This window comes from Eublepharis macularius, chromosome 12, assembly GCF_028583425.1.
Source record: "Eublepharis macularius isolate TG4126 chromosome 12, MPM_Emac_v1.0, whole genome shotgun sequence".
NCBI classification, from domain to species: Eukaryota; Metazoa; Chordata; class Lepidosauria; order Squamata; family Eublepharidae; genus Eublepharis; species Eublepharis macularius.
Window position 1 is genome coordinate 42,678,308 of NC_072801.1, and position 21,327 is coordinate 42,699,634.

Here is a 21,327-nt window from a genome sequence, read left to right on the forward strand (position 1 = left end):
ATTTTAAGGGTGAAGTCATGGCAGCCTCTATGTTCCCACCAGCAATCACCTTCTCCCAAGAGATTTCACTTCATCTGGAAGTAATGCTTACAGATAACCCCTTTCCCTGGTGTCTCCTGAAATTGGGAGTCTCTACAGCTGCAATTTTTTTTAAGGGATAACTGGGGATAAAGGATAACACAGAACATGTTGTTCTACACTTAGAACTGTTTTTTTTTAATTTTATTTATGCCACACTCTTGTCTTTAATGGGAACCCAAAGTAGTTAACTGGGAACCCAAGGTGGCTAACAATAGCTTTCTCCTCATCTCCATTTTATCCTTACACAACACTGTGAGGTATGTTAAGCTGAGAGAGCGACTGCCCCACACTCACCCAGAAAGCTTTCATGGCAATGTGGAGATTCATACCTGGGTATCCCAGATCCTAGTCTGACACACTTATCACTATACCATTCTCCTGCCCCTACTTCAGCCATAAACTCAGTTAGATATTCTTGGACAAAAGAAAGAGAAGAATCCTAAAATAGAAGGACCTGTTAGAAACCACCCCCCCCAATGTCACAGTGCATTTCAAGCTCCAAAATATTCTCCAAAACATAGCTCTGTTGTCAAAATTTACTCCCCAGGGAAGAGCTGTGCGCTCCAAATGCTACCAGTATTTTGCGATTATCCAATAAGCTTGGTTTGCACCATTTTGAGATTCCCTTACCTACTTTCCTATTGTGCTGGATCAATTGATTCTGCCTCCTCATGCTGGATGCAATACCAATTAGGACTCCTAAATAGGCTAGTATACTTGGCCTCAGTTCCTCATCTTTAAATGGAAGATACCAGTGACCAACCTCTCAGGGTTATTGTAGGGTCAAACACAACAGCAGTGGCTAAGAGCTATGGAAGTACAGAGGCTAACAGTATGAGCTGGAAAGTTAAATGTTCAAATCTCACTTCAGCAATGAAACAGGCCTAATGGCAAAGTACCCAAGTCATGTATGAGTCGCCATGAGATTTGTCAATCAGACATAACTTAAGAATCCTTCCCTGCTGGAAACTAAAATACCACACACATGAAGACCTAATTCAGACTGGGGCTGTGGCACTCAGAGTGGAGGGTTCTTGTACCACCCCCGTTTTCCACAAACAACACCCAAGGGGGGGGGGCTATGTATCCCATTGGGGGCTGTATGTATATAAATAGGGTACCATGCAGCTTTCCCTAACAGAGAAAACAGCACCCCTTCTGAGGCCATTTAAGGTCAGGAAAACAGTGCAGGGGAGAAGGCATAAGCCCCCACCCCCAGTCAACTGCTTCTATCCACATTACAGAAAACTTAAAAGGAACCCTATTCCTTCATAAAGCAAACATTTATAACAGAAAAAAAATAACTATGGAAGAGACTGTAGTTTGCGGTTCAACCCTTAGCCAGGGTGTTCAGAATTTTCTGTCTCCTGCCCCCCTAAAATTCCTCTTCAGAACTGTAATTTCCAGCAAGAAATAATTAATATTAAACAAATTTCTATGGAGTAATGTGCCATTACGAAAAAAGGGAGAAATCCCATATTCGAAGACCCATATACCATCCACCCTGGAGTTGTATCATGGATTGCCTACAATTAAAATGGTGTCTTTCCCATCCACTTCAACTATGCGGTTCCATTTCCCCCCTCCTCCAGCGGTTTTGCTTGACCATTAGAAGTTTCATTACCTGTCGATGGCCCTCGGAAACACTTACAAACAATACCCCAAGCCAAAGTTTTATGAAGAGAATCAGAAGGTGTAGCAGCTTTGCATGCCAGTTGAGAAACAACACAGACGGCATCTTTGTGGAATAAGGCTTGAAGTTCTAGATTGCTAGATGCAATCTGTTTTTCCAGCAGTGCGTGGTGTGCCTGGAACAGCCGCTCCATCTGCAAAAACTTGCTTCTGTTTATGGGTTGCATTCAGGGTCAGATCAGACTATTTTCATCTTAATATAGAAGAACTACGCAGACATTATGTTCCGTTCCGTTCACACAAACCAGAAGCCCACTAGTGGCATGTATCTGGAGCACAAAGCACCCAATATCCACAGTTGCCATCTCGTGTGAATTGGGCAACACATAGATTTTCCATGCAGCTACTTCATGTATTGGTTGCACTGCAGGAACCCATGCCTTCCCAGTACATGGTGCTGGCAGAATCTCTGTTCATGTGCATGAAACTGAATGTCTGCAGAGGGCAACCCTCTGACCCAAATGAGTATCTGGAGTGAAATAACTGAGGGTCCTTAGCCTGGATACAACTTGGATAGGGAATGGGATGCAACACACTGACAGGGATTAAAAGAACATTAAACTGTGGCATGTTTCTCTCCTCTGTTTGAAAGTAGTAAACATGTTTTTCAGATAGAAGATGAAAAGCTCAATAACAGTTTGCTTGGGGGGGCTTAGTAAGGGCAGTAGGCCAGGAGTCTTGCTTGCAGGCTCTCATTAGGTCTGTGATTGTAAGCTTAATATAGTAAAACACATCCAGCCAGTGAATACTGCTGATGGAGAGAAGAAATCTGAAGGTGTGCGGCTCCAGCTGCTGTTAAACAGCTAGCAGGGCGTTTTTTCCCCTTTTGCTCAACAATTTTTGAGCAGTCTCATTTTAAAACACCAGGAGCACTCTTCTGGAGCAGTAAGAACATGGCAGACTAATAGCATTCTTCTTGAATGGCCCACAGCCATTCTTACCTCACAAAGCCCAATCTACTGGTAAATCCTGTTCTATATTTTTACCTACGTCATATCATTCCCCCAAAAATTGTGTGATGTTAGGTTCTCGGGGAGGGTTGGCATTAGATATAGAATGACTGTGTATAGCACTGACCCAAATATTTCACTAGAAGGAACTCAAAGTGTTCTTTGGCTGTGAACCTTTGAGGCCCAGGATGGGAAATCTTGCAGAGTGAAGGTCCCTACTCCCGTAACAGTTGTATAGGAGTTCACATATTTCCGTAATAGCTTACAAAACACATTGCACCTCTGATAAAATATACAAGTCTAAATGAGGAACCTTTCTATTCCTGCTTAAAGGGCCAATCCACACAAAACAAAGTCTTCATGTCTCCCGTGTCTCCACTCAGGGCTTCTCAATGAAGCAGGGCTGCCAGCATTGCCTCATCAAACACTGGGAGATTCTGAGGGAAGTGCTTGGGGAGGGTGAAGGTTGGGGAGGATGTCACTCCACCTAATGCTCTAAAAATTTCTCCTAATCTGTTATAAAATCCAAAGAAATATGCAGAAATTCCTAGAGTGTCACTATGGAGTACATTTTATGGCTATTTTTTCCTCAGACTCCTCAATTTCTCAAGGGCAAGGCCAAAGGCAGGCGTTTACCCACCATGGGCAGGCAAATGGCAAGGCTAAAGTCAGATGCGCTCTGGGACATAATTTCCAGGCACGTACAAGCCCAATTCAGATGAGGACTGTGGTACATGGGGGGGGGCTTAACTCCCCCCAGTGACCTTTAGCGTTTTCCTGACCTGAAACATTCCATGGAAACACTATGCACCCAGTTGGGGGCTAAAAGTGCACACACGGGCTACACCTATGCTTCTCCAACAGGGCAAATAGTGGCACCCTAGAACCATTTCAGGGCTGATTCCAGACGGGCACAAATAGAGCGAGTGCTTTCGCTTTTTCAGCGACCTCACTCGTAAAAACCCGCAATTTCCCGTCCCGGCTTACCTGCGGTCCATGGCGCTCAGTTGCGCTCTATAAGCGGACGGTGTGAACGCGGTATTGCGGGTTTGCACACTTCTGGACGCTTCGTCGCTGCGGAGAGGCCCTCCCCTTTCCCTCCTTCCTTTGCCGGCCGACCGGCCGGCAGCAATATTCCCTTAATTTTTTTTTTTAAAACCGGGCGCCATTTGCGCAGTCGCACGTTTGCGCACATCGAACTGCGCAAATGTGCACAAATGCACAAAAGTGCACAAAAGTCAATGCTGCATATTCGCATACCTGCACGTTTGCGCATTTGCGCAAAACACGTAAAAAAAATTTTTAAAAAAACGAAATGCGAACCAATGGAGGCCCCCGATGTCAACTGTGACGGGGAGGAAACAACCAATCCCGGGTACCTCAGTTGGCCGTGCGGGACGGCACGGCACGCTGCGAGACAAAGCGGATGGAGACGAAAGTGAACGCATGGCCGGTAAGCGATTATTTCTGCAGAAAAACCGCAATTTCTGGCCATCTGGAATCGGCCCAGGTTAGGAAAAATGTACTGGAGGTAAAGGCCTAAGCCCCTTGTCCCTATATGTCACTGCCCTGGTCTGAATTGGTCCTGGCGGATGCACCTGGGAATTAGGTTCCAAGCACGGAATTCCCAAAGCTTGTCCAATGGACAGGAGCCAGGGACAGGCATTAAGTTATGATGATGTGTGAACTGGCATCATGTCAAAACAGAGGAGATTATTTGGGAAGGCCTGTATCTGCATAACACGGGAGAGACTACAATGCCATTCCACACATTCCACAGACCTGGAATAACTATCAAACACATTCTTGACAAGGAGCTGTAACAAATCTAAAATTCTGATTTGTGTAATAAACAGACCTGTAAATATGCTGTAACACTCACACATTACTATCTTCTTAAGGTACACCCACTTTTTTAACTGTACACCTTAAAAAGGTCATCCGGAAAGTTGCTTTTTAGAATCTCTTGAATCTTAGTTGGAAGTACAGTTTCCCCAAAAAGAATTTTGGGGATTGTATTCTGGAGCATATTAATGATACTTTGATATATGTGTGCGTATCCCCTTAAATGGGAATTGCAACGCTTCAAACAGATTCAAAGCAGTCATAGATGTGCACTGTACACATTGCAGGTTTCCTTTTAAAAATAAAAAAGCACGGCGGTAGAGGTTGTTGTGGTGAGGTGTGGGGTGGGGAAAGAGATTTAAACACAGCTTATCCTCCTTTTCTTCAAAAGCTTTTCTTAGAGACAGACCCTCTAATTGTCAGCTTCTAAAAGGCAGATAACAGTAATTATCTCATCTGATCTCCAGCCCACTTAGCTGGGACGAGGCAACTCTTTGCCTTGTCCTGGTAGAAAGATATGCAGTGTGCTTATGTGTAGACTCCCCCCACCCCAGCCGCCGCCCCCAGGAAGAAAATAAGGGTTTGATGCCTGCCAAACAAAGCTACAAAAAAATATTAAGGGGCGCTTTAAGAATCTAAAGGCTTCTACAAACCATCCAGGTGCCCACCAACCTAAGAGTAAAAAACAGACATTTCAAGTCATAAGAATATATGATTGTTAGTAAACACATGATCTTCTTGAACATTCTTGTTCCCTTGAACAGATATCCTTAATCTCATAAAGATCCTCGCAATGCACATCAATTTGTGAGTTCATCCAAAGACGCCTGGGCTCCATCTCTTGCAATTCTCCCATTTAATGGCTTGGCTTCAACCAACTTCCTCACTCTGTCTTACTATGGTCTCCCCCATCATGTAACATCCCATGATCCCCAGAACATGAGAATGTAAGAAGAGCCCTGCTGGATCAGACCAGTGGTCCACTTCATCCACTATCCTGTCCCACATAGTGGCCAACCAATTATTCTGGAGGGCCAAGGGCAGCGCATAGAGGCCTTCCCCTGGTATTGCCTCAGCACAGCCTTTTGGCTGGTCAAAGGGGACTCTGCCCTTCTTCATCAGCAGATACGCTGATTCGGTCTAACCTCGTATTTACTGTTTGTTCCTAGAATTGCCACAGGTGATAGTTTCTCTGCCTTTTTCAGACATTTCACTCATGCATACCGGAAGCCTCACAACAGTGCAAAGATCCTCCTAATCTGCATGGTCACTGTGTTATCTCAACAGGGACAATGCACACTTTTGCATGCATGTACAGCTTTGATATGTGTGAACTGACTACTGGATTCTCAGGGTTCTGGTTCGCATGTACCGAAGCTGTATGTGCGTATAAAATCCACTGCCTCCTTCACATGAAACAATTGCACACTTCCAGAACATCACAGGTAGCATATGCTTCCAACAGGCGTGGATGTAACATCTGAAAAAAGTCACTGGAAAATGCTTCACCTGTTTGGCATACAGCTGTTATGCCATGCTAGAAACAGGCGTCAATCCGCAGAATATTTGGAGTGCTAAACTTAGATGCAAGAGATCCAGGTTCAAATTCCTGCATAACCAGTGCCTCACTCACAGTATACAAATGTACACTTCAAAGGGAGTTGCAACCTAATGTAGATCTCTCATGAGAGTATGATACAAATGTTTTCAAATACCTGTTTGTCATGTCCATACTTGCACATTAAAAAAAAATTGTAGATGAACACCTAAAACTTGTATCGTCTTATAAACCTTTTTTAAAAAATATTGGGGGCAGGAGAAAAACCTAAATAATGAGATACAGGCAATGGCAAAACCACCTCTGAATGTTTCTTTCCTTGAAAACTCCACAGAGTTGCCATAAGTCTGCTGTGACTTGACAGCACTTTACTCATATACAGAGCAGAGAGGGCAGAATTTAAAGCAGAAGGGGATAGGACATTTGCTTCATTTTCTTTTGCACAAAGACAGTTTGCGCACGTAGATTCACCAATTCAGGCAGTCACTTGTGTCAACTGAAGAACAGGTATAAGAATTCTGATAGCGTTTGGAATTTAAGTTGAATTCAAGACCACTACCATCTTAGTGAACATGGATATCAGACAGTGGAATGTAATGGTTAGAATGCCAGACTAGGATCTTGGAGATCTAGGTTTGAATCCCCACGCTGCCATGGAATCTTGGTGGGTGACTTTGGCTCAGTTATACTCTTTTGGTCTAACCTATTTCACAGGATTCTTGCTATGAGGATAAAATGAAGGAGGGAAGAATGATAGTTTAAGCTGTTTTGGGTGCCCACTGAGCAGAAAAATGGGGTATAAACAAACATCAAAATAAACAAATAAACCCATAGTTCAGTTTGTGTGATGAGTTGGACAGTTCCTTTCTACGCCTGCCATTTCGAATTTGTGGAGCTTGGGAAATTTCCAGAGATTTGAGAGCGGTACCTGGGGAACATGGAGTTTGGAGAGGGGAGAGAGTAGGGTTGCCAGCCCCCTTACCTTGAAAGCAAGGGTAGTTGCTACATTGGTAGGGAGACCCGATCCAGCCTCCTTTCGCCTCTGGAGGCCCCGATGACAACAATTCTGGTTGAAAAACAAAAGCCACATTGCCTCAGAGGGGCCCAAATCACCCCAAACAGCATTTTCACTATGTTTGGGGCCAATATGGCACCACTGAGACCCAGTAGCTTCCAATTTTCAACTGGCAGTGCATCATCAGGGACTCCAGAGAAAACGCACACAACATTTTGCTCCTGGCTTGCCTCTCCCCTTCTTTCCCCTCACCTGCCAGGTGAATGGAGCTAGGAGGGGTGATAGGTGGGGGTGGCAGATCCCTCACCCCCAGTGGGGTGCTGGCATCCCTAGAAGGGAGCTCAGCAGGGATGTGATGCTAAGTCCATCCTCCAAAACTGTCATTACCTCCAGCTGGGAGATCAACTGTAATTCCAGAAGAACACCAGGCCCCATCTGGAGGTTGGCAACCCAAATCAGCATATGTGCTAGGTGCTGTACAGGACTTTAGATAGGCAAAAGGACAGTGGAGAAAAGCCCTAATGTAGAGTAAGGTGTGAAAGCCATTTCAGGCAGGGGCCATAAAGAGGGACAGAGGAGGAAAACAGTATTAGCCCACAGGGCACAATTTCCTGGAAAACCCTCCTATACAAGTCCTAGTGAAAGGGGTAGCAGCTCAAGGCAGATGTCTTAAACAATCATTTGCCCAGTTCTAACACTTCTTCATTCTGACATCCCCAATCCATTCCTCACGTATATCACAACCTTCCTCCAAGAAGCTTAGGGTGGCATACATGGCTCTCATCTTCTCCATTTTATCCTCACAACAACCCCTTGAGGAACGGTTAGGCTGAAAGAGTTTCTGCACCTCACAGTGTGGTGGACTGCGGTGCCCCCCCTTGCACCTTTTCAAGTGCCGAAAGAGCCATTGGTGGGTGCAACCATACTGGTACTTGAAAAAGTGTGAGGGGAAGAGACAATACAAGAACACCTCATCCCACCACACAGTGGGCTTGAGAAAGATGGAGCTCTCAAGGCATTTCTAAATCACTTTAAAATGGTGGCAACATCTCTGTGACAGACATAAGGATGTTGTCGCGTCTAGTTGGGCCTTAATAGCTAGACAAAACATTTAGGAGCCAGATTCATTCTTCAAACTTCGGGGTTTTGTGTATCAATGACCAAAAGTTTTAATTATTGCTACCACAAAATCTAACCCTAACATCTTCATAGTGTCTTGTAATGTTATTAATGCTATGACAACAGTGTTATACCATGAAGATATAAGGGTAACTGTAGCTGTCATCACCACAACAAAAAGCACTTCTCTAACCCTTGCCTAATTTCTTCCAAACCTCTCATAATTCTGTAATTGCTTCAAAAGTTCCACTTAACTGAATATTGTAGAAAACAACTTGTTAAGAAATGTACACCACTGAATGGTTTAAAATATAAACAATCAATGACAAGAACTTCATGGACATTTATTCTTGCATCACACAGCAAAAGATTCTGATGTTGTGATATATAAGCTTTATGTTGAATCCAGCCAGCTTTTCCGCTCAGTCTCAGCCAATTCCTCTCCTTATTACAGCCCTTGTTCCAATGGCTTTTCTCTAGCAGGTCCCACCATCCTTAGAATAGCCTTTTTGGAGGTCAAAGGGAGCATCTTCCTCCCCTTTTCACAAGTATGAAAAATTATCCAATCCTTTGTATTTCCATTGAGAATTGCTGAGAGACACTACCAACCCCCCAACCCCGATGAAACTACTAGGCACCACAATGAAATTTCCAGGCACCATTGTGACCAGGTACCTGGGATTTGTGAAGTCTTGGGTTAGGCTTAGGGTGAATGACTGGCCTGTGGTCACACAGTGAGCTTCATTTCCCAAGCAGGTATTTAAATCCAGTTCTCCCGACTCCACGTCCAACATTCTGACTGCTGTACCACAGCTGGCTCTAAAAATCATATTTCAGAATGGGAAACATCTTTTTTTTAAAATTAAAAGTTAGAAATCATAAATATGAATATTTGGAAACAAATGCTGACTTTTAGCTTTCTCGGTTTGTTTCCAATCTAGTACTGAGAAAAGATTTTAAAGGTGACAGATGTTATTTGGCAAAGCAACAGAAAAAAGAAGGGGTGGCTGTTCTGTGCATAATGCCTTCTTGGCTTGAGGTTCCCATCTAATATTGTACATAGTCCAGAAGAGGACAGGATCCACGCTGATAGGATCAGAGGCGGCAGAGCATCCCACGATGGGATGCTTATGACTTTCTCCCAAATTCTAAGATGTGACTCACTCGCTATAAGGAAAGTGAGCAATGGAAGAGAGCAAATCCACCCTAAGTTTTGAAATGAACTTGTCAGGACTTGATCTGTACCCCCTGCCCTCCAAAATTCTCTTCTCCAAAGGAAGTCTTAAGGATTCCTGTGACGATCCTTATTGTGGGCTGCTCACCACATCACTATGAATCTGGGAGGGGCTCAAGCAGCTTCAAAATGGTATAAATACCCTTTGGGGGCTGTTTTAGCTCAAGAAAATGGAACTGGGAGGGGGGAAGCAGGAGCCCCTCCTCCCCTCACACCATGGTCTTGAGACAAATTAGGTCCCTGCAGACCTTTAAAATGCCATTCCCCATGCTGCTGTGTGGACCTAGCTTGTTACAAAACATGTTATTTGGGGAAAGACTCAGTAACCCTCCCAGCAAAAGCTCCTAGATGCATCAAGTTCTAAATCAAATCCAAGGAGAAACTAGTCAAATCCCTTCTCAGTCTCTCAGCTAGTGCAGATGATTCCACAACAACTAACGTTTATAAATAAGTCCTCACAGGAGTAGACCTATGAGCAATGCAACACCTGAAGACAAACAAAAGATTGCAAAGGGACTAGTTACACAAGATGCATTGCATCTAGTCACAGAAGTAGGTGCTGTGTCCCCCACTTCAGTTGTTAATTTGGGGCCTTCCCACCATTACCTTGGCAGTGTGGGAGCTCCATTCCCATTCGCAACTCCCACATGCCTGGGACCATGTTTAAATGACCGACTGCAATTTCCCAACCTTAGAAACTACTCCACACTGAGAAAGGGAGGTGCTGATTCATGGGAGAAAGATAGACACCTGTGTGGTCCATACCTGTGTGGCTACGTCTTTTCAATGTTACCTCAGCCTTGTGGAAGTATTTGTGGTAGGTTTGCCAATCTCCATGAGAGCGCTAGAGAGCTCCTGGAATTATAGTTGATATTCAGAAGACAGAGATCAACTACATGGAGAAAATGGCTGCTTTGCGGTTGGACTCTGTGGTATTATATCCCGCTGAGGTCTCATCCTTCCCCAAAATCTGCTCTCTCCAGGCTCCACCCCCAAATCTCCAAGAATTTCTCAACCTAAAGTTGGCAATCCTATTCCTGACTCTGCTTAGCCTTCAAAGGGACCAGTTTATGCTGCCTCCAGCCTAGAGCCTCCCTACTCCAGACTACCACTGTGCCTCCCCGCAGGCGCTATGATGTCATTTCCAGTTATACCCACCAACCACAATGCCACTTCCTGTTTGTGGAAGAGAGCTGATTTAGGCTCTGAGCACTTGGCGGCTGCCATATCCATCTGGGCTTCCTCACAGTTCACATTTATACACAGAAAAGCAAAATCTTTCCAAACTTGGGGTCACCTTCATTTGGGGAAAATCTTTATGTGATTTGGGGAGTTCCATGAGGTTCCCAGCTTTGCTTGTTTATTAAAATCACACATGGAGGGGAGCACTCTCATGGCTGGAATGATGATGTCACTTCTGGAACTGACACAATTGCATCAGCGCCATAAATGTGCATACACGAGACTCCCAGTAAGTACCAGGTCCTTCCCCTCCCACTGGGAGGGTACAGGGACCTGGTAACCCTACGTGGAGGAAGTGGCAGCTTTGAAGGGTAGACTCTATGGCATACCACAGAATCTAGAAGAAAGAGAAGTCCTAAAGTGACATCACATCCCCACTTTTCCAAAGTCTGCCCTCCCCGGGCACTGCCCTTTTGTCTCCAGGAATTTCCCAATCTAGAGCTGGCAAGCCTAGGAAAACACTGAAAGTAGATTCTTCTTATGCACTGGTTGGCAAGTGACAACCTGCGGTAGCAATAATCTCACCCACAAATGACCATCTAGAAATTGCCTGTTGCTTGTTTGTGTCCTGTGGCTGCCTCAGTGGAGTTAGATCGCAAAGGTGATTGGATGCAGAAGATGGGGGTAAAATAAGGCACAAGAAATATATAGGTGCTCCTTTCTATTGTTTTTCACAGAAGATGAGGGATGCTAAGAGGATGTTGCCATAATGAAATGAAACACAGTGAGAGAGGGATGCAGAGGAGTAACAATCACAGAGCTGGACAGTAGAGCCCATGAGCTAACTAATGAGGCCAAAGACACACGGGGCATGAAGATATGCAGTTCTTGATATGAGCAGCAACTGAGGAATGGTTCTCTGATTTTGCTAACTGGCTGATACCCAGGAGTTGATGATGAAGGATGTGGCACTCTCTTCTAAACCCCTTTCTCTCTCTATGTGTACACATACATACACACAGAGATACATATATATGTATGTATGGAGAGGGAAAGAGAGAGTATCATACACACTGTGGTCTAGAGCTGCTTGTCTGCTTTCATCTTCTGTCTGCTCAGCATTCTTGTTCCTAGAGCGCAGACGTTTCTAGAGGTTAAACTACAGCTGCAGAAGCACCTTATTTCATTCTGGCATCACACCAAACCACAGCAAATATCCTCAGATTCAGCTCGCTCTGCCTGCTGGACCCCTGCACCTAGGGGGGCTCTTGCTATCATAGGAATTCCTTAATACATACTGGGTAAATAAGTATAGTGTTTAAGATTACATACCCTTCAACACTTCACAGATAAAAATAGGGTCGTGCTTGCAACCCCTCTATTTTCAGAACAAGAATCACTGCTGGAACTTTCCCCCCTCCATTATTAAGCTTTACCTAAGATCCAACTCTACCTGCTATATGCTGTATTTATTTACCCTTCGTCAGCCTCTTGGGTTATTCTAAACGCGTTACTTTAGATGATGATTTGGAACTCATCTTAGGTTTGATGATTAATACCCATATATGTATTGCTGCATACTGGAGAAAAATGTACCCACCTCCCTAATAGACTGGTACAAGCAAATACAAGGTATCCAAGTATTAACATATTATGGTAGATTGAGATACTGGTAATAACAGATGTATGGCTAAATGGGTATTATTTATAACACACTGGAATAATAATAAAGTAAAACCTTATGTTCTTTTCTGTTTTCTTTAAGGGGGGAAAGTGGTCGGTTAGTTGACTGGTTGAAGACATACTAGGAAAGTATAGTTCTCCTACAATGTCTTTTCTGTGGACCTCAAGATGGGTCCCTAGAGTACCCATACCTATCGGTCCTGGAGCTGCACAGCAAGGGGGGCTGTGTCACCACGTGCCCTTAGACTATGCTCTGGGGCCTATGCTCCACAGCAGAGCTAGCGTATCATAACAGCAGACTGTGCATTGCATGAGGCCTTAGAGTTCATGCATGTTCATTAATACACATGAGCTCTGGAGTCAAGCAGCATCCCCCTACATACACAAATTAAATGTTTGTGCTAAATGTAAAGAGCTTCAGTATTTGACACACACAAACTTTTTAAAAGGGCACTGTTTGGTAAAAAGATGCAGCTGGAAGGGATGAATTTACAGTTGTGGGAGGGCAGTGTGGACATGGTAAGGCTGGAGGCACCTTGGAAAGATAGCAGGGTGCTTTGGAGGTTTGCATGAGAGTGGGGGCTGGCACCAAGGTTGAGAGCATAAATCAGGAGGGGATCTGAAGTCCAAGATTCAAATTTGAATCTGCACCACTTTCATGGACCACGCTCTCAAGCGATAGCTTGAGGGTTCTAAATTCCATTTGTGATTTTACAGGCTGATTCACAGAAGCCCCTTCAATACCGTATAGTTCTATGGGTAACACACAGGCACAGGCACTGTTTGTGAGAACTTGTGCCTTCACAGAGTTGTAGGGTGCCAGCACTGCCTCAGCAAATGCCAAGAGGTTTTGAGGTCAGGGCCTGGGGAGAATGATATCACTTCCAGGTGATGCTCTAGGAAATTTCCCCGAATCTCTATGGTAAAGACCAAAGGGACAGGGGGAAATTCCTAGAGTGTTGCTTAGAGGCCATTTTTACTCTCATTCCTCAATTTCTCAAGGGCAGGGGATTGCCATTTGCCACAGGCAGACAAATGGCAAAGCTACAGAGCAACCGTTACCTGGATGATTACACCATCTTGTTTTTCCCAGGCCACTGCAATCTCACCAATTGTAGCAGCCAAGAGTATATTCCTCTAATATGGTGACCACGCTGCTCACAAAAAACCCCTTTTGCATGCATCGTGCCCCACAAGCCCAACAGTAGTTCCTGCACATTTCCACAGTTTCCCTGACAAGCGGCTGAGTGCAGCCTGCCAGGGAATCTTCTTCCCTTCAAACTCTCTCCCCGTTCCTCCAGCCAGCTGGAAAGGGCCCTTCCGCACTTCACCTGGGTCGTGGGGGGTTTCCCTGCGACCCAGATGGAGTTTAAAGGGCCGGCCACAAACCCCGCCAAGCAGCTGATCTGCTCGGTGGGGTTTGAACTCCCCCCCCCATTGGCTTATTTCACCCAATGGGAGGAGAAGGAAGGGGTTCCCTCCTCCCCCTCCCATTGGGTGAAATAAGCAGGAGGGGTAGTTTGTCGTGTGCTCCGGATCTTTACGGAGCACACCGAAGCGGGTCAAACAAGGGATTCCTGAAGCAGCTTGCTGCTTCAGGAATCCCTTGACTCTTTTTTTTTCTGCTTTGGGTTTCCTGAATGGGGAACCCCCTTTTTTTTTTTGCACACCCCTAGTAAAGACATATCATTGTTTGTGGAATCACCCTAACAGACCCTGATCATTAAAAAAAAAATAATGATATAGTTTCAAGACTGCATGGAATGAGACCATGTATGTGTGCAGAGAGCTTTATCTCTCTCTTTTTTTAAAAAATGTACCCTTTGATTCAGTCACAAATGCCAGGGAACATTGGAAGAACTCACCTTTCATCTTTCTGGGAGGTTTTGAAAAGTGGTTAGTCGATTCCCGCCCCCCCCCCCCCGCTAGTATAAGTCAACTGGTAATTGCTATGAGGAGATACACAGGACAAAACCCTTGGACATATTGCCAAACACTAGACTTACAGCCTCTCTCATGTTCTATTTTTGAGAAAGTCTGGTCACTGTTACAGCCAAGCCATACGAGATGCTGGGCACTCAATGAATCAGCTCCCAAACACTCTTTCTCTCTTAAAAAGCAAGTGAGTGGGGTCTCAGCTTGGGACTGTGAATTAGGGATGGGGGCAAAGGCTGAGTTCTCCCTCATACTATTTCACGCCTCAGGGGCACTTATCGGACCAATTGGGGCATCTGTTCTCTTTACCCCAAATGTGGTAATGAGGAAGAGAAAGAAGAAAGAAGGCATATACATGATACAAATGAATACTCTGCTTAATGTAGGTTTTGTGTCTGTGCTGAAAACTGATTGAAGTAAGAATTGTTTTATGATTTGTATGAGAAAAATAACTCCAGATGCATAGCTGGGTCTCTTTTATGTGCAGGGCCATAGAAACCTGTTTATGGCAAAAAATGACAATAGTGGGTAGTAATTTGTTTAGTCAAGATTACCGGCTGCTCCAGGCATATGTATTATTAACCACTGGCTTTGGCAGGAGTAGTCTAGTTCTGGGGGGTGCACTACCCTGGAAGGTCACTGAAGTCACAGAGTTGCCAACCTCCGGTTGGGAACTGGAAATCTCCTGGAATACAACTGACCTCCAGACTACAGAGATCAGTTCCCCCGGACAAAATGGCTGTCTTGGAGGGTGGACTCTATGGCATGGTACCCTACCAAGTTCTCTCGCCTTTTCAAACCCCTCCATCCCAGGCTTCACCCCCCAAATCTTCAGAGATTTCCCAAGCCAGAGTTGGCAACCTTTGGCTAGGATCAAGTTGAGCCAAGTGTCCCCAGTGATGCTGGCTGCACCACAAGGTCCGCTCAGTTTGGATCTGGTTTGTGACAATGATGGCAACAGGTATCAGTTTTGCCACAGTTCGGGTCCAAGAAGAATAAACTCATTTGCTCTGCATGCACCACAAGTCCTAGTAGGCTTGTGATTTAACATCACAGCCCACTGAGATGGCTTTGGCGACTGTTTCAGTGTGCAACAGCAAGAGGGCTGAACACTGGCACACTATGGGTAAACTTTCAGATGACTGACTTGCCGTAAGCAGACATTAACAATAAATAGAGTAGGGAATGCTGTCCACCATAATCACATTGCCTGAACGTTAATAAAATAGCTGTGTGAATAGGCTATATTTTCCATGGAACAACATCTAGCACACCATCATCATTACATAAATATTACATAGTTGTAGCCACATTGTCTCTTTTAAAAAGTATCACCGGTCAAAACCCTAAGGTTCAGCACGGGTTATGCTATTCATCTTTTCACTTGTTTAAGATCAAAAAGATTTTGTGCATGATACAGGGAGGGCTGGCTCGTGGTGCTATTTAAAGCTTGTTGTGTTTTGTGGGTTCTTACAGTAAAGTTTCGGGTGTTCTATTTTGGGAGTTTACATTTTGCTGCAAATGTGTTGCAACTTGCCCAGAGCCTTCGAGCCAGGGTGCGATAGAATTCCCCGAATCTTCCCCTACATCCTGTTGCGACCTCTAAGGTTAGACAGTATTTAAAAAAAAGTTTCTCTACAAAGTCATTATTGATGGCTGAATACGGAAGCTCTCACCACCAGCATCAAAGGCCTGCCACAGTCTTAACCAGAGCATTTTCCTGAACATACAGAGTTGGATCCAGTGACTCTTTTCTAAGCCTTTCTTCAGCAAAGAAAGACTTCCTTCTATGGAGAAAGACATAGCAGAGGATAGCCGTTAGATTTGGCTTAGTGGTAGGATCCAACCAGGACTGTTTCCAGATATTCATGGGACCTTGGGAAAGGTCTCCTTTTTCCTATTGGTACAGTCCCGTTTCCCTCTAACCACACTCTTGCCATCTTGCCCAGGGTTGCCAACCTCCAGGTGGTAACTGAAGATCTCCTGGAAGCTTCCCCATACTTCCCCCCACAACTCTCCAGGGATTTCCCATCCCAGAGCTGGCAACCTTAATTCTGCCCCTCCCTTCTGGCTCTACCTTTTCTTCTTTAACCACTCCCTTTTCTATTTCCATTTGCTTACCCTGGTAAAGAGAAATAACGCAATATGTTGCTTTCTTGGTTACCTGTTCTTACTTTGTATAAAAGTAGAAAGGAGAAAATATGCCTTCTTTGATTTTATTTGGAGTGCTATTCAAGAAGATTTGCATCTGGCCTTTGCCCAAGTGAACTGCCTGCAGCAGGAACCTACACAACATTCCAGTTGTGGAGAGAGCACAACACAATGGCCGTTTTCACACAATGGCCATGAAAATGGCCAATGAACGCCTGAGGATTTTTTCTAGAACAATGGCTTGCACTCCACTGGCAACCTTATCACAGCATTGACTCCTCACCCGCCCCCACTGTGATCTGTGGTACACCTGTTATTAACATCATGTATCATCTGCCTGCCCTACCCCATAACATCTCGAGTGATGGAGTGTATGGTGAACACTGAGAGCCATCTTGGGTAATCCGGTTTTAACTTGATAATGTGACTGTTTTTACTTTTATGTATTGTCTTTTAAATTGTTTTATTATTATTATTATTATAATGTTGTAACCAGCTTGGAACCTGCTTGCAAGGAGGGCGGATAAAAAGCAAATAAATTAATTGGCCACAAATATTAGACCCCAACAATCCATACTTTTCTGCCAATCTGTCCAACCCAATGCTTGGAAGACCTTTTCCTGTTGCATCTGTAACTTGGGGAATCTGCCCCACCCCGTAAATCTCCTTGATGTCCACTGATTTTCTATTAACAAAGAGAGGAGGCTGTGTATGATTACAGTGGGGAAACTGTCTCTTGTAGAGATCTTAGCAGATGCTTGGTTTCACAAACAATCCATCTCTATAAAGCAATAAAGCTGATGTTCTCCTTTACTGTCCTGTGAAGTTTACAAGTTGAGAAAATAAAAACAATTACTCATCATCTGCCTTGCCACAACCAATGGAATCAACCCATACAGTTTGTGAAGCTGAGCCTCTACCTTCCATTTTGCATTTTCTTGACTTATTCATCTCAAAGAGATGCATAAATTAAGAAACAAGGACTACAGATTTTAGTACTATGTACTGTCTGTTGCTGTAAGTGTGATCCTACTGGATAGTTTGTATGTTGTTTAATATGTCACTCTTAGAATTGCTTATACTCTGTTTTAGCATTTCTTCCACTCTGAATTAGATGCTTGCTAGTTTTAAAGCTTTGCAAATTTGCATTAATATACCTAATTACATTGTTTATTGATATGTCTTTGAAATTGACTCTACTGGCTCACACTGTGTAATCCCTCTTGAGCCTCAGTGAGAAAGGTGGACTATAAATAAATAAATAAATAAATAAATAAATAAATAAATAAAATGTGTTTGCATGTTACAAAAGTTGCAGGAAAGAAAGAAACGATGCATGGTACCCTTTTGCTGTATACTGGAACACAAGAATGTACAGCCAGAAGACCTGGCTATGGTTATGCAGTCCCAGAGTTCATAATACAGCACCTCTGCTGATGCTAAGCAGATCAGTGCTTGGATGTCTGCTGCCTTGGAACTCAGGAAATAAAGAACAATGCAATAATGGTTATGTTTGTGACATGAATATGTTGATTGAATTTTCTTTGGTTATTCTGACTACACAGATTGAACCACAGGGGAAAAAATTACCTATACATAAAAACCTTTTAATTGTTAGAGGATGTGTTGTGGTTCTCCTTGGGGGGGGGGGGGAATGATATTCCCAGAACAGATGAGGTGGAGATGGGCTCTTTCCTATCACTCTGTTCAGCAAAGTACTGAACTTCCTTCCATTCAAGAAGCATTCTTGACTTTATGCTTACATAAATATTTATTTCCCTGCTTTTCTCCATACGGGGACACCAAGTGGCTTATGACACTAGAAAAAGTCCAATTTAACAGAATTTTTAAAAGTAACCAGTTCTATCTTGGGCTGGGTCTTGGATCCAGGAAGCCTGTTTGTCCAAGGCCACAGAGCACAAGCAATGAGGTAAGAGAGCCCTTTGGATCCTGCCAAAAGGCTTGTGCCTCTCTCTGGCCATTTTCACACTGCTTACCGGCCATGGAACATCGCGCCAAGCTCATGGAACGACAACGTCTTCCTGGTGCAATTTCGTGAGAGAACTGCATTTCTCGCACAAAATTGCGCCGGGAAGACACTGCCGTTCCACGAGCTTGGCGTGGCCGGTAAGCAGTGTGAAAAAGGCCTCTGTTCTCACAGAAGCTGTATTCCTGGAAACAGGAAGAGGCTTCCTTGCAGTGGAGGAAGGCTCCACAACTAACTGACAGGAGTGGTAGGTACAACCCCTTACACATGAATCCACCAAAGCCACTAAGAACAGCTTATTTGTTAAATGAAAAACGCCTGCCTGTCAGGGGAGGGGGGAGGGCAGCACTCTTTCAGTGGGTTTTTCATGATGTACACTGAATTCAAGCATGCCCCTTGAAATTTTCTTTAGTCCCTCTCACGTTCATGGTGTGCATGTGAGAAACAGAAAGATGGTTTTAAATGTACCTGTGCCAGGATTTCTAGCTGTGTTATTGCATTTGGGTCTTCCTGCCCTTTACGATGCAGAACCCTGTAGCTCTGTAAGGGGGGGGGGGCTAGGGATCTTCAACAGAGAACCTAAAATATCTTTACAAAGGTACAGTTCCCAGGATTTTTTCCCGGTTTGCCCTGGCATATGCTTTGTTGAGGTGTGTGGCTCTTTTATTTGATGATGTTATCTCTGCTGCTGTTGTTATTATTTGATTATCTCTTATTGTCATTGTTCTTGTTCGTTGATTAACCTATTTAGTGTCCTTTCACTATTTTATCATTTTATTCTTATTGTATTTTGATGTTCCATTCTGCTATTCACCTTTGGACTTTTTACTGTATTCTGTATTGGGCTGTCTCATTGTTCTAAGCAGACATATATTTTAATTGAGAAGTATGGTACACAAATATATGTATCATTAAATAAACAAACAAAAGCAATATAAACGAAATTTGTAATGCAGATTAGGCACTCACGCGCCAATCCCAGGACATTTAAATTCACTGCACGGAGAAATCTGCATTCGATATGGAAAATATAATACAACATTTTTCATTTTACGTTTTTTATACTCCCTCCCAAAGAAACAGACATTTGGGGTTACAGCTTTAATCAATGACTCCTACATGAACGCTTCTCACCATATGTGCCCCTGAGAGTGAGATCAGCCAACACACATCTACTGGTGGTCCCGGGCCCCAGGGAGGCGAGACTGGCCTCGACCAGAGCCAAGGCCTTCTCGGTCCTGGCTCCAACCGGATATGCGGGCCTGCCAGGATCTTTTGTCATTCCCGTGGGCCTGCAAGACTGAGATGTTCCACCAGGCATATGGTTGAGGCCAGACCAGCAGTCGCCTGGAAACCTTCCAAATGGCCTCCTGGCAGAGAGGCCGTATGACCATCTGCCCCCCCCCGCCCCATTATGAGTTATAGTTGATCATCTGCCCCCAGATGAGTTATAGCCTGTTTGGAAAGGCCTGTTCCCCTCTTTTACCCACTCCTCTGTGTTTTACCGGTAGGAGTTGGGCTGCAAGGCCGCTGTCTGTGGGCGGTGTTAATAGGATTTTTGCTGTTTTTATCGATGTTTAAATGTAACTTATGTTTTTTCCTGTTGTAACCCGCCCTGAGCCTGCTTGCGGGGAGGGCAGACTAGAAATCCAATAAATAATAATAACCAATGTGAATTGCAATAAAAATTAAAATAATGTGACGGCACTTGTTCGGACTCAGCCCTTTTAAATTCCAAAATCGGTAACTCAAAATAACATTTGAAGTACTTGCATTTTTAATCTTCTCAATCAGAAAGTGAGCATGCACCTTTGCAATGTATATTAATGCAATGTGAGGAAACCAACATGATTAATGACCCAGCTTGACATGCTGCTGGTATGTGCATTAAAGCCACATGTGCATGGGCCAGCGCCGAGTAAGTACACTTAAATAAAATAAAAGAATCTGCATGAAGCACATTCATGGAAAATTCTGTACCCTAACCTCAGGTTAAAATTAATTTCAAGCTTAAATTCAATACATGCAAGATAGTAGTTTTCATTCTTCTCATTCTCAATATTAGCGGACAATGTCAGCATGCGCAACTCCCTAACAATATTGTGAATTCTATTCCTTCCTCACCATTCTCGAGGCTTAAAATTATAATCGGCATGAAAGTATGTCCACACTGTCAGTCTGACTACACCTTTCCCTTCCCTTTCTTGCTTTCCTTTGCCAAACTTCATTCCTCTCAGCTTTATTCAGATGTCTACCAACAAAAGACCCAATCCTCTAGCATCTTGGTAAAGCAACAACCTTCCTAAAAACTCAACACTCGCTTCCCATCCCCTCCTGCATCTGGCACAACGAACATCTTACCTTTCAAAATGCTTTATGGCCTTGCCTGCCTCTACTTTTCTGAACTTATTTCCCAATATATCCCTCCTAAAGACCTTCATTCTTCCACCAATTATGCTCACCTGTCAAAAAATCATCTGCTCTGCCCATTCTCTTTACCTGCTTCAACGCCTGGAGCTTCCTGCCTTCAATGTGCCATCTCTCCCCATCCTTTAAATCAACCCTTCCTCAAAATCGGCATAATACAACTATCTTGCTGGACCTAAAGAAGGTTTGGGGCTGGCCTGTGCCTGGATAGGAGAACTCCAAGTTAACTGCCCCGTGTGAAAGAGAAGTGGGCTACTATTGCAATAAAAATACCAGAAATTGCTCCCTTCCTTTGGGATCCTCATAAAAAGGGCTCTGGGGTATATTTTGTCAACTAATTTAGAGCTTACAAAGTTATACACTAATCAGCTTTTTTTAATCTTCAGTGTCTTCATAGCCTTCATAGACTGAACTATGTGTTTGAATGAGAAATTTTGAACCTTAGATTTAGGACTTCTGTACAGCCTG

The 21,327-nt window shown here is 44.0% G+C and overlaps 2 protein-coding genes across 4 annotated transcripts in view; both read right to left on the reverse strand.

The window, feature by feature from the left end:
* SCRN2 (secernin 2) overlaps positions 1-21,327 on the reverse strand; it is a 73,700-nt gene that overhangs the window by 45,079 nt on the left and 7,294 nt on the right. The gene's annotated exons all lie outside the window — the stretch shown is intronic.
* SP6 (Sp6 transcription factor) overlaps positions 1-21,327 on the reverse strand; it is a 31,784-nt gene that overhangs the window by 3,144 nt on the left and 7,313 nt on the right. The gene's annotated exons all lie outside the window — the stretch shown is intronic.